The following is a 17418-nucleotide window of genomic DNA, read 5'->3' as shown; positions in this document are numbered from 1 at the left end:
AATCTAAAACACCTACGGTAAAAGTACAAAAAATACTATAACTTTAGAACGATAATATTGTCACTGGTTTTCCCCCTCCCTCCCTTATCCAAGTTATTCCAAATACACTTACGAATTAGTATCATAAGTATAAACAGAAGTATAAAAGCTTCGATGAAGGAAATTATTTTTAGCACCATTTGGGACTTACTTCCCATTAGTCAGTTCCTTTATCATCTCCAATCTTTGCGATACAAAAAACTTTCTTTCTCTGTATAAGCACAAGTGACACAAGTTGAATTGTTTTTATATCACCTACTACACTGGTCAAAATTGTTGAGCAATGCTTCCGTACTCCTTCGAGGACAGAGAGCCACACGTGTCCACGGCACAACGTTGTGGGAGACCATGTTGATGCTTTCTGTTCACAAGTAGAGCTGTCGATTTTGGAGATAGTGATATTTACCAGTTGTAAACTGACGATAGATATGGCAGACATGTGACGGTGTGCCCAACTGGAGCCAGTGTAACAGTGTTGTATAGTTCAATCAATCAACCACTACCTTTCGTTCTTGGTCGTCCGCACGCACGTTGTACAGCCACACAATACTTGGACAACTTTCGGAGATCACTAGCGACGCCTTTCATATATATGAACCAGCAATATATTGTATATGGATGTATCAGCAGTGCCAACTGTAAACCCATGTTAACATTTGCTAAGATAGTAACAACTATTATGACCAAGACAAGATCCGAGTATATGAGTAGACGCGGCAGATGAAACAATCAATCCAATCGAATCTTAATTTGTACGAAGCTTTTACAACATTTCTCCGAGGACCACTATAATGGTCTGAGGTTTCTCTAAGGAAACACAAATTTTAAAGATATGTTGACCAGTGTGATAACTTTAATGCAACATAGAATAGTTTACCGAAAGATATTGAATTCCATTAATTATCAACAAAGTTACGAAGCTATGGGAGGTGTGTGTGTGTGTGTGCGTGCGTGCGTGCGTGCGTGTGTGTGTGTGTGTGTGTGTGTCAGAATTTAATTAATGACGAACATACAAAGCTAGAGTAGGAGGAGGAGGGTGCGGAGGTGGTTAATGTGGTGGTGTATCATTCATGTTATAACTGTTTCTTTGGTACGATCAAACTTTGCTAAGGCAGCACAGGTACGTTAGACATTTAGAACAATCTTGAATGGTGAACACTGACTTAACTTGTATATGGACAAAAGAAACTGACAACGTAAGTATATGGCAGCAGATCTACACATAGTGGATACGAGGGTGACCAGGATGGAATTGTACCGGTCACATACAACAGTACAAACGCCTGGAGTTAATAGTTTATCCCGATTGCATCACGTGATCCTTCCCCACAAGGTTGATTGTTCTGAGACGGAGACGAATTGCTAGGCTGGAATATGACCTATTGAAGATCATGGAGGTAAGGCACGTACTCAAGTCAAATCTATGTAGACATTGCTTGTCCTTGTCTGAACGTTGTTTGAGAACTCTGTTGTTGCTGTTTGTGGCTGACTTGGACTGCGACCGCGCACAAAACTACTGGCGGTGACACATCTCTCTGGTTTGGAACAAACTGCAGGAAGAATAACGAAGACACATGAAAGTATAACAATAACACTACCGATGGTCATTGTGCATATTCCAATACTTCCAACAGTGTGCCTCTCATGTCCAGGGAACATAACCATAATCAGACCGATACCGATCAAAATTATCCCCACGCCCACGCAAGTAAAGCCAATGGGACTGCACCGTTTTCCCCGTCGTTTACCAGAAATTGATATTTTTCCCGATTCAGATCCTAGTCGTCTTGGCATCTTGCATGACCATCAGTCGAGAGACATTGAAACAGCTTTCCTTTCCCTTGCAGGTTTCACTGTGGTCAAAAGGTATCGACAGTTTTTTCTAGATAAAAGAGAAAAAATGGTAGAAATTATGTTAATCCAGATGTTTCAGAGACAAACCTGTCTTAAGATGCACGAAGAATACATTGCTGCACGACCCATTTCAATTTGGCAAATCAAACCACGCATTTCCGAAGTTAACATACTAGGTTCTTTGTCAAGGGACATCTATTCGAACTATATAATCGCCGTTCATTACAGTCAATGATGGCGCGGTGGACGAAAAGGCGTAGCGTAATCTAATAATCTAATACTTATTGCAAGGCTAGAACACCTTTCGAAATGTCGAAAATTAATTATTTACGCTTGTTGGCAAACTAGACTATTCATAATTAACCACTGTATTTAGGTCGGTTTGTTCTTTTTTTGTAACTTGTACTCCATACTGGAATCAGAAGAGATAACAGTGTTAAGCACAAAACACCAAATACGGCCCTACTTGAATCAACATAATCCCAAGGTAGTACCTGCGGTAGAAAAGGATTGGCAACTAATCTGGGAAATCACCCATGTTTTGTCTTCTGAGTTACAGGCAAATTAAAGATACTGATGAATTGCCGAGGTAAAACCAAATTTAAGATAGCTTTGGGATTTAATATATTCAAATGTTAGCATCAAGACGAGTAATATCAACAAAGATTTTGATGAATAGCTCAATACTATTACGATTAAAGTAGTAAACTGCATATGATGGATGACTCAACGTCGTAACTTGGCACAGGGTTTTGTGGATGTGGCTTTTCATACATCTTTTTGTTATTTAACTCAGAAACAATGTTGTTGACTGTACGTATTTGCTGCAGATTTAACATATCTGTTTTGATAATGCCTCACTATGTTTTGCCAGTGACAGAAAATACCACGTCCTGCCAAATAAATACTAATATTGATGTTTTACTACACTAATTATTGTGATGAATAATACTGGGCGGGCGCTGTTTCCAAGATCAAAATGGCGTGATACATGAACTTGTGATATCGGAAACACGAACCGGTTTTCAAGCTATACCATGTACCAAAGATAATTGAGTTCAAAATGGTATAAACCACACCCTCCTCTCTATCTTCTTTTTTATTGAATTCCTGGTAACAAGCCTCTCCCAGCTTCTCTACACAATTGGTATGTTCTCAGCCCCCACACTTGAATAACTTACATCATTTAAAAAAGAAATGCGCTGTTCGTGAACAAGTGTCGTCGTCGCCACCATGACTGTAGATGACATCAACAGTCCAGACAATTGCTTGTTATTGCCAGAGAGGGAGAGTTCCGCAAAACATTAAGGGCGGTCAAAAATAAAAATATTTTTTTTTTTTTGATATCGGAGCTGAAAATTTTGGTCGCTCAGGTAATGAGAAACAGAAAAAAATAGGGTCAGTCTTACATGATATTATAAATGAATCGCCATTTCAATACGCTAAAATGCAAACTAGTAAACCAACACTTTGTTCTTTTATTTACAAATAGGAATAAACTACTGCATAGCATAAATAGGGTTGTAATAAAAAAAGACGCTATTCCAATGCTTGCACACAACTTTGCAGTGTATATATATGGTTTATAAAAATACTTCCCTTTCAGCATTTTTAGGGCTACACATTGATAAACCTATGAAGACATATACCGACGGTCATTCACATTGCAACATTCAATCCTGACGCGAATGCAACGAATAGATCCCACGTAGAGCAGAACATGTTTTTTCCGGAGATATAATCTTGGATTTGATGGGAGATAAGCAAATGAACGGATGATTACAGAAGGTAAAGGTCAATATCGTGAATGTGAATTCTGACAGTAACAAAAATAACTGTGACTTCCCACTGTTCTTTGCTAAAGCCTGAGGGCAGTGTAATATCTATCACTTTCCCTTGGCAATCACGCCAGTCGGTGAATTTAGTTCTGTATTGTGCCTGATAATGATCATTCTGACGCAAACATGGTAATACAGACCTAGTCTACTCGTTTATGAAGATTGCAATATCTGATCAGCGCTCTATAAATGATGACACTTTCGTTAATTTGCACAGGAAACAGATTTGTTCTTATCCATTCTACAACAGTTACCCTAAATATGTTAAGGCAAACTTTACAAGGGAACAAATACAAACAAGCAGGCACACACATATACATACATACATACATACATACATACATACATACATACATACACACACACACCTGAGAATCTGCGAATTTCGGGAATGTTGTATTCACAAGCTATAATAAGAATTTGCTTGTTTTGAGAATGTTTGGTGTCTAAAATGATAGAGCAGTCATATTAATTAAAAAACTGTATCATTGCAATGACATTGTGACTATGAGGTAATGTTGTTTTTTGCCAATCGGTTGGTCTTAAATACAATGTTAGTATTAATATCAAATGCTAATTTAATATACTAGGAATCTGTTTTCTTATTAAGGGGAACGGGCGAGGTTACCAGGAAAGATTATAGTAGTTTTCGCCAAACAACTTCAAAACGAAAATATGCGAAAATACCTCATGCCTGAAGGGGTAGAGTCCTACTTTTAAGAAAATGCACGTTTCACGTGACTTTGTTCAAACAGTGCAAAGATGGAAACACGCATTGTGCTGGTTAGAGAGAAAGCGGGAAAACAATGCCATCTCGATGCATCGGAAGATAAACCCCTGGATAAATGTCACCAAGCTAGATAGGGATAAGATATATTTATCGTTGCCACAGAAACATCACGTGCTCATTTCTCTATGTAGATATAGCTATGATTTGTTTTCAAAATTGAGCGATGGTTGTTTCAACCGTACCAAGGGACAGCTTAAAAATGACTGATAGCAAATAAAACAAATGATTTGTTTGATAAGTCAGTAAAAGGAGTAATCTAACAATGCTAAAAGTACGTACAGAGACATAGATTAAACATTGACTAATTATAAAGATGGCATTACATAGAATCTCTAACTGTAGTATATGTAAATCAATACATCTGAAACACAAATGTCTTCACCATTCAAAATCAACAATAGGTTTCACGCATTTAGCAATGTATCTTGAAACATTTACACTCGGCATTAACACGATTATTTCTCAAGCAGTGTTCCTTTTAAAAGAATATGTGTAACATACAGGAGTAAACTGAATGCCTTCCATAAGGAACCCCCGCCAGACTTTTAATTGTTGTGCCTTCACGAAAAAGACACTGCGAGTACATTGCAGTGTGAACAAAACAGGTTGCGCTGTCTCTTGACATAACTTCTTCTCGTAGTAAAATTAGCGTGTAAGATGCAAAATAATTCATAAGAAGTACATCTATTTATGACTGCAAATTACATCAATTATGAATATATTGTAAGTTACGATATCATTACCATATTCATGAAGTTTGATGAAATGTTGAAACACGTTGATCATATCTCCGGTAATTTAGTAAATATTACCTATGCCTGTTAAATTATTGATGTAAATAATACGCTAGCAACAATAATCGTATCTATGAGACATACGTATCATACTGTTACCAATACATCCACATAATGAGTTTTCTTGCTAATGATATATAATCATTATTTATGCAAATTAGTCAAGTTGACAAAAATCATTAATTATGCAAATTAGTCAAGTTATCTGTGGCCGAGTGGATAAATATTTGACTCATACTATTGTGTTTATGGTTCGAACTCACTCTGGGCGTGATCAAAATACCATGCTGTAAGAAAGAAGCGTGTCGTTAAGCGTTCAGTTTGACTCTACTGTACAATGCAGGTTTATCCTGGGCACTTCGATAGCCTCCTGTATTAATACTGAACACTCATCCTGTTAGTGTGTCAAAGTATTGTATTACAGTAGGCTATGCCTGTTAATAGGCTGTGAATAATAAACAAATAATATGCTGTCATACCTGTAAGACATGACTGTCACAGTATTACATAACATCATCAATATATGCTTCAGCTTTCATATGATTTTTAAGCAAGTAACGCATGTAAACTAGCCAATACTAGATAATTACCCGTCATATATAAAGAATACATGTGCCATCATCATATCATCAATACATCCATGAAAGTCTTTAATTGGTAAATCTCATTAAATATGCAAATTATCACAATGTAATATGTATGTCACACCAATCATATGTATAGGACTTATCAAACACCGTATTATCAATATATGCACAACGTATTACGATATCATTTACAGACATTCAATACTTCGACACACTACGGTTTTCTTCTTTTGTCTGGAATGAATTATAGCATCGTGTCTGGAATGAATTATTACATTTCAAAAATGAAATACAATTGTTACAATAAATATATGTTTTCCTATATGCCAAACAGTCACAATTCCAAATACCCCAAAAGGGTTGAGACTGATCCCTACCAAATGCGAGTAGTATATTTTTATGTCCTAAAGAAATGCCATAATTTGAGTTCCGATATAAATTCACATACTTTATAAAAAAAAAACAATTCCAGGAAACAACTATGGTGTACTTGGTCGGAGACAGGATAAAAAGAACATTTTATCTCTATAGCAGCTAGCAAATAACAAATAGTATTTTTTTAAAACGACATAATCGTATAGAACTGCATGCAATGTATTTGGAAACAGCCTGGATTTTAATAAACATGTTATTAATTACTCAGATAAAACCGGTGAAACTTAATTAGGTAAAATAATTTAAGATTCTAGGAGGCTTACAAATCAAGCGTTGTCAATGCTCTTCGTGCCATTGTCATGGAGTATTTTCCAGGCTCCTTCAGCGTCCATCAAAATTGATCATTTTTGCTTACAAGAAATTGACAATGAGGTAAACTTCAAAATGCAATATTTTGGTTTATTGAAATCAATCAAACAGTCATCACGCAATTAAAATCGATTGATCGATCAGTTACTGTCAATTTCATCTTCATTATCCTTACGACTTCACGTCTAATAATTCACAAGCTTTGATTTTATTATTGATTACGGGTAGTAATTGTCCAATATAATATACTGATTACATGCCGGTTTAAGTCAAACCAATGGTTATGCATTGTTCAGCTTGGCTGAACATAGTTAAATTGATCGAAACATGTAGGGGAGAAACAAACGTCCTCTAACTCGACACAATTCATACTAATATTGCTACCGTTTGTTGTCTGACTCCCCATATTTTAATGATACTGGTGAATTTTATAATCTGACTCAACAAAACCTAATCAGCATTGCTACATGTTATCGTATGGACAAGACAAAAAATGAAGTGCAATTGTTACATTACAATCCATTAACATCCCCAAAAGTATACATTGTTCCAATGTAGCTTTATGTGATTGAGACAAGCTCACACAAAGACAATATAGCAATGTTGGATTATGTGATGTCAGACGACATATTAGTAAGATGTCTGTGGAAGCTGGCGACAATGTTAGCAATATATTTTTTGTGCCAGACGATAAAATATAGCAATTAATGCTATAAAGAAGTGTTTTATCGAGTGTTTTGTTTCAAGTAAACCACATGCAGGCTCAGTTAGGTTTGTTTACGAAAACAAACAAACAAACAAACAAACCAACCAACCAACAAACAAACAAACAGACAACCAAACAAACAAAACAAACCCATAAATAAATAAATAAATAAATAAGTGAATACATAAATATTGACAAACATCAACAATAGAGTAATCACAAATCAGTATCAACAATAATGGATGTTTGGCAGTATCAAGAATTAGTATGTTTTCCTATATGCAAATCACAATTCTAAATACCCCGAAGGGTTGAGACTGATCCGTACCAAATGCGAGTAGTATATTTTTTATGTCTTAAAGAAATGCCATAATTTGAGTTCCGATCAGTAAAAAATCCACCTTGCTAGAACAAACATGCTCACATCAAGAACTCACATCATTTACAGTGCAATTGACATCAAACCAACATAAAGGTTGTAATTCCGACGATTTCTGAGCTTTATCTTGTCGTTTTGAACAATCTCGTTAGACGTTTAAATCTCCTGGGCGACTCTATTTGAATAGCTGATTTTAAATCTTCAATCCTAACCCCCAGGTCATACAACGGCCAAAGCTCCCCAAGGCTCATTCCGAGCACAAACAATGGTGGCACATTTGTAATAGGATTTTCTTCTCGCCTGTCTTTAAAGAACATGGTCATATGAGTTCCCTTACTATGACAAAAAGTGTGTCTAGATCACCACATAACCGTTATGCTCTCAACTGACAATTTGAACTTTTCATAGTTGTCTCTTTGTCATACATGTACATTACTGGAAATACCGTTACAAATCAAAACATAGAATTCTCATTGTTCCAATTGTTACAAAATTTATATGAACAACTCTTGCTCTTCACCTCTGTGTTCTATAAAAGTACGGTCAGGTTTGGAAGATAAAATATTTATACAAATATAAATATATGATCGTTTTTTATATCTAGAATGATCATTTCTGTTAAAGTATTCATTCTGATTGGCTATAGCTCATATATGCTGAACAAGAACGTCTGATATTGATGTTTCTCAGGGGAGATAAAATAACAATGTATTTCTAACAATCGATAAATCTACGGATATAGCATACTGTCCTATTCCATTTATGGCTTGGTGAAAATAGTAACATCGTTACCAACACTAGTACAATCGCACAGTCTTAACAAATTCGAATGTCAAGGATGTTCTCGATTTTAAGTACACTCTCAAACGATGAAAACTAATTACCTTCGAAATCTGCAAAGAAGTTGATGTGTTATGGTAGTTGTACAACAACAGTGACACAACGAATGAACTTCCTAACGACGTAAAACTGTCTCCCACGTTGGCTGCATCCAGAAGCCTTCGACACTGGAAGACACGTGATCAACGGTTCAATGGCCTTCTACTGGGCCAAGGACACTGAATAAGCAGTCATTAAGCTTATCGGTAGAAAACTATCATATTGAATACAATTCCATTTGATTCAGCGTAGATAATACTTTCTACATGGACATAACAATCAGTAATCACTGTATGTATGTATGTATGTATGTATGTATGTATGTATGTATGTATGTATGTATGTGTATGTGTGTGTGTGTGTGTGTGTGTATGTATGTATGTATGTATGTATGTATGTATGTATGTACTTATCGCAAAATGATTGTTAATGAGGAACGCCACTACAAGATAGAAATGTATTTTCATAAACTTTGGTGTGCTTATTTATTACCTTTAGATAAACGTCATTAATATACTATATACATCTAATACATATGTATGTTTGTTAAGTCCCGTGAGTCAACGGTAGTTCATCATTGTGAGAACAATGGGACTGAAGAAATAATTTTAAATTTGTGTTTCATGGCAATGCCGCCAAATGTATGTGACGTGAAATCATGAAATGGTACTCAAGAACCCAAAGTTTGTGAAAATATATGTATTTGCTGGAGTAGCATGCACATTTAAAGATTGCCAAAATTATTCAAAGAAAAGGCTTAGGGTTATAGCCATAATTACATAAAGTCTGCACAATTTGCCAAGTTATATGTTCATTCACAGAATGAATATCAAAAGAAAATACGAGGAAGAACATAGTGATTTCGCACGAACTATATATTAGGATTCAGTCATGACTATTCATCATTTATCTGGCAACAAGACTAGACATAAGGGAATGCATTTCTGCCATATCTTGTCTAAATAGGAATAGTAGAATCGACTGTGGGGTTGTCTTGTTTGGTCTAGAGTGTACTAAGTAATGTAACCGCACAGAGGAAACGCTGAGAAATACATAATGTTGGACAAAACTGAACATACAATTAGAACGTAAATCTAAATAGGAGGCATTGCACGGTTAGATGCATTATGTATTAATCGTACGTGTTGTTGTTTGACGAAGCTAATAATCATTAGATTTATACTGCAATAGAACACTTTTGAGCTGAACTGAAACTGGTAACAAAACACCCGTTAGCCTCATAGGCCGTCGCAAGGTTCCCAATAATCATATTACTCAGATGTACATGACAGAACTCATTATCGATCATAGACCCTGGTGATGTCGACTCTCATGGCAATGTTTCTGATATCACAACGTAATTAGTTCAAACTGCACAACGATGAACGTCACCATTTCCCAAAAAAAACAACCCCCCCCCAAAAAAAAAAAAAATTCGCCCTAACATGCATAATTAATGTTTTTTGCTACAATCATTTCATAATTTATGGTTAATGCTTTAGAATCTAATATACTCTGCTTTACTCAATTTTTACAAATTTGTTTTGAAAGTTAATTATATTTTATTATAATATTACTTGAATGTCACTGTCAATGCTTTACTCAACTCAACACTTACTAGTTGGCAAAGATATATTTGTACAAGCTTAAGGCATATATATTTTCTCCTGAAGATATATCAAATTTATCGTACAGTTTTTAATGTTGTAGAAATTGTTGAATGTTCAAATTTTGATTTTCTTTTTACATAGATCAATATGAGCCGTGGGAGCAAACATAGATAGTTTTTTCTCTAGAATACATAGACCGATTATTAGGCACTTTTCGTTAGTCTCCTATTGATCACGTACTGTTTGATAGCATTGGGTTTTCTGTGCTAGTGTTTGTGTCCTAGAGCAGTAGAAAACGAATAGTGCCAGCTGTATGCAAATTTAGGACACTATAGGAAAACAGTCCATGCCACGTGATATGATATAAGCCAATCACTGAAGGGTGTCAGATGCCAATGTTTTTCGTTGAGGATGGTTGGACTCGTTTTTACTAATTTCCATATAGTGGCACAGATATAACGTGGTATAATTAGATCAACCATCCATGACAGATAACACAAAATCTAGAGTCGTGTGAATTGTAATAACAGGAAGTTTTAGTACGTCATTCATGTATTTGTTACTTCGCGTGTCTTCACACATAAGTTCTCACAGGCATCCTCAACTAATTAGCGTGGTATGTTCGTGTGATGTACGAGTATTGTTAGATATGCGATATACGTTCATCTAGGTAGAACACTATACGACCTCGATGTGGGGGGTCGTCTTCATTATTGTCAATAGCGCTATACATTTTTCAAACGAATGATCTATTCAGTGATGTGTTGTTTAATAGTTCAGGAGGTGTTGATCATCGATGCTGGAGGATCAATGGTGAACAAGTAACTCACGATTGGTATACAGTTTCAGTTCAAATCTTTGTACTAAATTGACATTTGCACCACAATTGTTTATTGCATTATAAACCACGAACCCTCTGCTTTGCTGATTGTCCATATGCTCCCATATAAACAGCACAAAATAATACAACTTTGGATAATAAAACGTATGGCCAAGTAGTAGATTTAGGATTACTACATCTAGAATGATGTACTGTTCGCTGAAAGGTAAATGTTCCGATAGAGTTTGCCTCACGGACCAATTACCCTAAAATCGTTCGTAAAATAGACTCAAAATTTGTCATACGAGAGGTTGTCACTGGTCACTTTGAGTCCCACCATATTGTTTTCTAGGAAATCGGCAATCTTTTATTTTCCCAGACAGTTAACATATTATTCGACGACCAAATTGGATTATTTTGATATCATTTGACTTCTATTTAAATCTCTGTATGGTAGATCCATATGAGAATGAGCGAGTGTGTGTTTCCTTGAAACACAGGACAGCAACAAGTGTACGATTCCTATTATATTACCGAGGCGAATACACCATTGAGCATCATGTAAGAAAGTTGGATAGTTGGATTACGATTGACACCCATTTCAAACGACTCTCCATCACGGGATGAAAAAATGTGCCAAAGGCGAATAAAAATAAAAGATAAAAGATCCAAGCCATCAAATTTTATTATGTGTCAGCAATATGATATTCAGTTCTGAATAAAATTTACAACCCATTTTCTATTTTGCAATAAACACAAGTATGTGGTCAGCTTCAATCGTTACATAAATCCCTTTATCAAAAGGTTTACATCGAGGTCCCTGAATTCTTTTTTCCTGTATATCACCACTCGCTTTCTTAGAGCAGATGCACTTTCCCGGGCATGTAGAATATAGTATTTAACTCAAACTGAAACACGTACATATGAAATTTTATACTGTCCTGCAGTTGTATACATTCTACGATAGGATAATGGCCAGGTAAGTTTAGCCGAATATTGAAACCTTAAACAACCTTTCCGAAAGTAATCGATATCCGTCCGTTGATGACGCAAATTCCGAAGATGTTAATCATAAATGATAATGCCTTCTGGGAGTTTTTTTAACAATCCTCAATATGTTCCTTTATAGGAATATGACTAAAGAAGGCTAAGAAACTGATATGCAACTACTTGATTTTGTTATTTAAAATTATGTTGGTAAAATACTTAAATATAAAATGAATCCTCCTGTCCTAAATCATTCTGAGTCTAAGATTGCAGTTGTTAGTTAACTGAAACCAATATAATACAAAGTTTATTATGGGGCTCAATACTATCGAAGCCAGTAACAATGTTGTTTGGCTCAACAAAAATCAGGCTAATGTTGCTGTATTTGTTCCCATGGTTTGATAAAATTTTGGTAATGTTGCTACATTGGAAATGTATTACACGATGAAACCTTTTAAATGATATATATAGTGACTGGAGCAAAGTGTATTACAAATCTGGGAAAATGTACCAATGTTGGTTTTGTTAAACCTGACGATGAAATGTGGTAATGTTCGTAAGATCTTTATCAAGCAAGCAAAATTAGATTTTCTGTTTCAGTTTGACCGGATATATTTGTATAACATTTCATCCTTACTATTAGATAAATCACAGTATAGCGGCAGGATCATCTAAAGTACTCCGACATCACTGATATCGCTTTGACGTCTCAACTCATCAACCAAGTAAATGAATAGTTATTTATCTGTAAATGCTCTTAATATGTTTTGAATTTGAATCTGGATTATCAATAGATTCCAAGCACGTTTTATAATGTAATACCTTTCAAATCGATAGTTTTGTTACTTAGCCTTAGAGTTAGTATTGATCTTCCTTACAATCCTACAGAATTAAACGACATCTGGAGCCTTGTCGTAATCATGGGTGGGTTTTCCTTTATACTGAACGAAAAGACAATTGCGGATAGTCCCCTGTTGTTTCATAAATTGTATCTTTCATCTCAAATCACTTCTTTGTGGCAAGAAAGCATCTATATATCTTAACATTTGTTTGTTACAGTAATGCAAGCTATACGACAACACGGTTTAATCATCAAATCACGCTTAGATTTAATTCATCATTGCTTGCAGAATGATTCACAGGATTACCTTGAACAATGGTCATTCTAATTACCACCCTATGCACCAGTGGTCCAGAAATCCATTAAATTATAAAGAGTACATGTTAAGCTATACACACAGGACGCAAGAAAAAAAATTACTTTTCACTTTAAAGTCAACTTACTAGACAACATGGTCAAGTGTTATTGTAAGTTTAAAGTATTCTGGGTTTTTTGACAGCTGATGATGTGTGTTTATGACAGCTTAATGAGCTATACCCACTTAGGAAGTCAATACATCATGTAATGAATGATACATACAATATGTATTTTGACTTGATGGAGAGTATTCTTGTACTGTTATAGCCGCTACTAATGTACTTGTGATTACCCAGCTGTACGACATGGTGGCATAATAGTGTCCTTATGAATAGTTTTGACAATAAATTCTATGTGAAATATTCTCCCTGATAGTTAGAGTCACTTACTATCATCCATCATATATGCAATGTACACTAGGAATAATCAATCGTGATATGCAATAGGAGTGATGCAAAGATGGTTTCCCAGCTAATGTCTCTTTATAATGTGAGTGTTTGACAAGTTCTTATCAACCGAATAAGTACAGACACCAGAGTGTTCACAAACTTGCTTTCTAGAAAAACAACAACCCGTAATTCAAAATCGGTCATCGTCAATTTAAAGAGCAACATTCAACAAGAAGAAATTCCATTTCGTCAAGGAACTCATATTGCGACATTGTCAATTTACATCGACTAGCAAAGGGACAAAATTGTTAACTTTTATCATTTGAAGAAGTTGTTTATATGTGTTTGTGTGTCTGTATACGTGTGTGTCTGTGTGTGTGCATATATAATAGTTAATTGACAGTACTGATATACGTACATGATAATTAGTACATATAATTGTTACGAGCGTCATACACCACAAATACGTCTCTCTGCCATGGTTGAACTGATTATTGCTAAATGCGAATAACACTAAATGACGCAAAACACCCCTGGGTATTAAAGGTCAACAAGGTGGTAGTCTCAGCCATTTGATTGAGGTGATTGTTCGAGTAGGCCCCTCGACACTCTCTGATATGTGTATAACCATTACGTTTTTGTAGCAATATTTCAACCATCGTTCATGAGTGTAGTTGATTCATTATAAAATCAACTTGATCAAAGCTAAATGTTACTGTAACAGCGTACGTAAGAGCATGTTAAACTATAGAGTATAAAATACATACTGCGCGCGCGAGTGCACCCATGCACGCCCGACCGCAAACTGTCTGTCTGTCTGTCTGTCTGTCTGTCTGTCTGTCTGTCAGTCTGGCTGTCTGTCTGTCTAAACTACATGTTTTGTGTGAATTTGTGCACACGTGTGACTATTATGATATTTTACATCATTAAAATTGCCTTCAAATAGATATTTCTCGCTGAGTATTCAAAATTCAACCATTCTGAATATCATCCCCGGTATGATGAAAATATTATACTCTCTGATCGTGATTTCACCAAGCCTGCACATGCCGGACTTCACAACACCATCCGAAGATGATCTGTACCACTATAGACGAAAGAATCATCGTACTTTTAGAATGACAAAACTGTGTCATGGACTCTCCGAGCACTCACCAAGTTGGTCTGGGTTGAGGCTTTCAGTCGGATAAACCATTGGACATCAACAATTAAGTGATGTTGTCATTTAATCACGATAGGGGAAACATAAACATAGGGTCCAGAATCCCTTTCTCCTCTTTTTGGTCCCCCCCAAAAAAAACTCATCACATCACATCACATAAACCTTCCAACAAGGCAACAAAACACACTTATCATATTGTGAGCTGCCCTTCCACAGCAGTCTTACTAACTAATAGAAACACAATTTGCATTCGAGTGATAATGATAAAGTTAGGCTTAACATAGAAGGATCGATAAAGAACATTTTGTGTAAGCTACTTTACAGATACAGAGTGTGGAAGAAATCGATAAGGAAGCTAGCTCTAAGGCTTATTCCAGCCGCGCTTTCTCTTTATCTATCGAGTGACACGTTGAACATACAAACTCAACAAGGTTAAGCAATATCATCTCAGATTCTACATCACTTGTGTAAATGTGCTTCCCCTTTGCCTCGAAATGTTTACTACGCCATGGATGTTTACGAGGCTACTGGATGCTCAAGAAACATTAGACTATAGGCCATGTCGTGTTAATAACCATAAAGCTATTTAAACAACGGTTGTCACAACCGCACACACAATGTGTGTTCTTACATGTAAACCACCCGTTGTCGTGAAGTTATTAGAACATCTAACCTTGCACACATCCTAAACTATAGGCAGCTAATGAGAATAGGTAATGTTATGGCTAATAAATAACCCCGTAAGTCTTAGTCTTAGCAGAGGAATGTATGTATTCCCCATATCGTAGACTGTACTTCATATGTTTTGAACGTCGAAGGAATCAATATCCCATACATTTACAAAGCTGAAGACTAAGAATGATGTCGATTTGGATTCAGATTCGAATCAATAAGATGTGATCCGAATCGAATCTGTAAAATGTAAATTTCGTGTTGTTCAAATAAGCAATAAATAAATCAATCACTATTCGAACCAAAGTTGAAACATTTATGCAATCTGTGCGCGCTGATTACGAAAAACAGAAATGATGCAAATACATAGCCGCCGCAGTATTAATCATTATCAAACCTTGAACATGTTCGGACACTGCGAATGTGTAACAAAATGAATAATGAAGTTATGTCTTTTTTACGTATATTTAATAAGATTTATGAAACAATACCGAATATCCTTCATAACTAAAAGGTCACATGCCCAGTAAATCCTTAGAAATGCAAACATTGATTCGAGATAGAGAAAGAAGGGGTCATTGGAATGTGTTAATGAGTGTAATTATCAAATCCAATCTGACGAAAACACATGCATGGATGGTTTCATTTGAGTCATTGAAGAGGTTAATGTATATATTATTATAGTCATTATAACTTGGCAATGGCTTGACTGATAGCTTCTATGTTTAAGAATGGAAATTTATGAATAATTGCAAAATTGCAAAATCTAAAACTACAACTACCTGCACGTAAAGGCCGTTGAACTTGAAGTCCTTTGTCCGGGGGGCATTTGTCCGGGGGCGTTTGTCCTAGAACCCCTTCAAAGTACTTCATTGCCAAGATAGAGCACAAAAAGGTAGAGTAGTAATTAATTGACAGCATACTGATTATAGAAGCCAATGAAACTAATTGACACACCAGGGGATAAAAGGGTTCCACCCCATCAAGAGTGCATGTATAACATCCGACTTTTGCTGAAACATGTTTAATAGAAATGAACTGGAAAGAACCCAACAATATTCAAAGCGGAATCTTAGAATCTTTAAACTGGAGACTGCTTGTCTTTTCCAACACTCACTCACTCACTCACACACACACACACACACACACACACACACACACACACACACGCGCGCGCGCGCACACACACACACATATATATATGTACACATCACACATACATACACACTACATTTCGAAATCTAGCTATAAGCTAGCACTAACTGTCGCATGTACAACATCATTTATTACTGGTAAACGGGTGTGCTTTTGCATCAATTGATGTATTTTAGTTTATAAATATAGATGGCGTTCATTCTCTAGCTTTATCTAAACTGTCCGCTTGCCAATAAACCTTAATGTATGACAATTTGTCTCATGTTTCAGTAAGTTTGCTTTTTACGTCAATGATTTTCGCTTCAAGGATCGAAACACAAATAAACGACAAATATTCTATTCGTTATCTTTACTCGTTTGGGTTTTACGTATACGTTGCATATGTATAAAAGCAAACACGTTGTCACCATTAACGAGCCATCGCTTATTTCAACTAAAAACATCGAGACGATGCTGTGGTGAATTCAAACAGCACTGGAGTATAATTCAAAAAAAAAGTTTATCAAAAGCTGACAAGGCCAAGGCTACATTTCATTCATGTCATGGTGATAAATCATGGTGAAATTTTAGAATTAGACAAGTAACAATTATAAATATAAGTCATTGTTATAAAACCTTCATCTACAATTGACTCTAATTTCTTGTTGGTTATTTACACCAAATACATGTAGATAGAGGGATATGGTGATTGATGTATCAGATATTTTTGATAGGTATTCACACCAATTTATTTTCGAAAAACATTTCAGAGCTTTGATGACAATGTCATTTTAATAGCCATTATAAGTTGTATCATTTGTAGAAACGGATTCTCA

General features: G+C 35.7%; 1 long non-coding RNA gene across 1 annotated transcript in view; it reads right to left on the bottom strand.

Annotated features, from left to right (window-relative positions):
- Window positions 1-1690: 1690 nt before the first annotated feature.
- LOC144434866 (uncharacterized) overlaps window positions 1691-17418 on the bottom strand; it is a 45065-nt gene continuing 29337 nt past the window's right edge. The window contains exon 3 of the long non-coding RNA XR_013480867.1: window positions 1691-1921. This is a non-coding gene — a long non-coding RNA (uncharacterized LOC144434866). The remainder of the gene's footprint in view (window positions 1922-17418) is intronic.

The sequence above is a fragment of the Glandiceps talaboti genome, chromosome 5 (genome assembly GCF_964340395.1).
Source record: "Glandiceps talaboti chromosome 5, keGlaTala1.1, whole genome shotgun sequence".
In the NCBI taxonomy this organism is placed as follows: Eukaryota; Metazoa; Hemichordata; class Enteropneusta; family Spengelidae; genus Glandiceps; species Glandiceps talaboti.
Note: the sequence above shows the minus strand (reverse complement) of the source record. Positions and strands in the feature narration are given on the sequence as shown.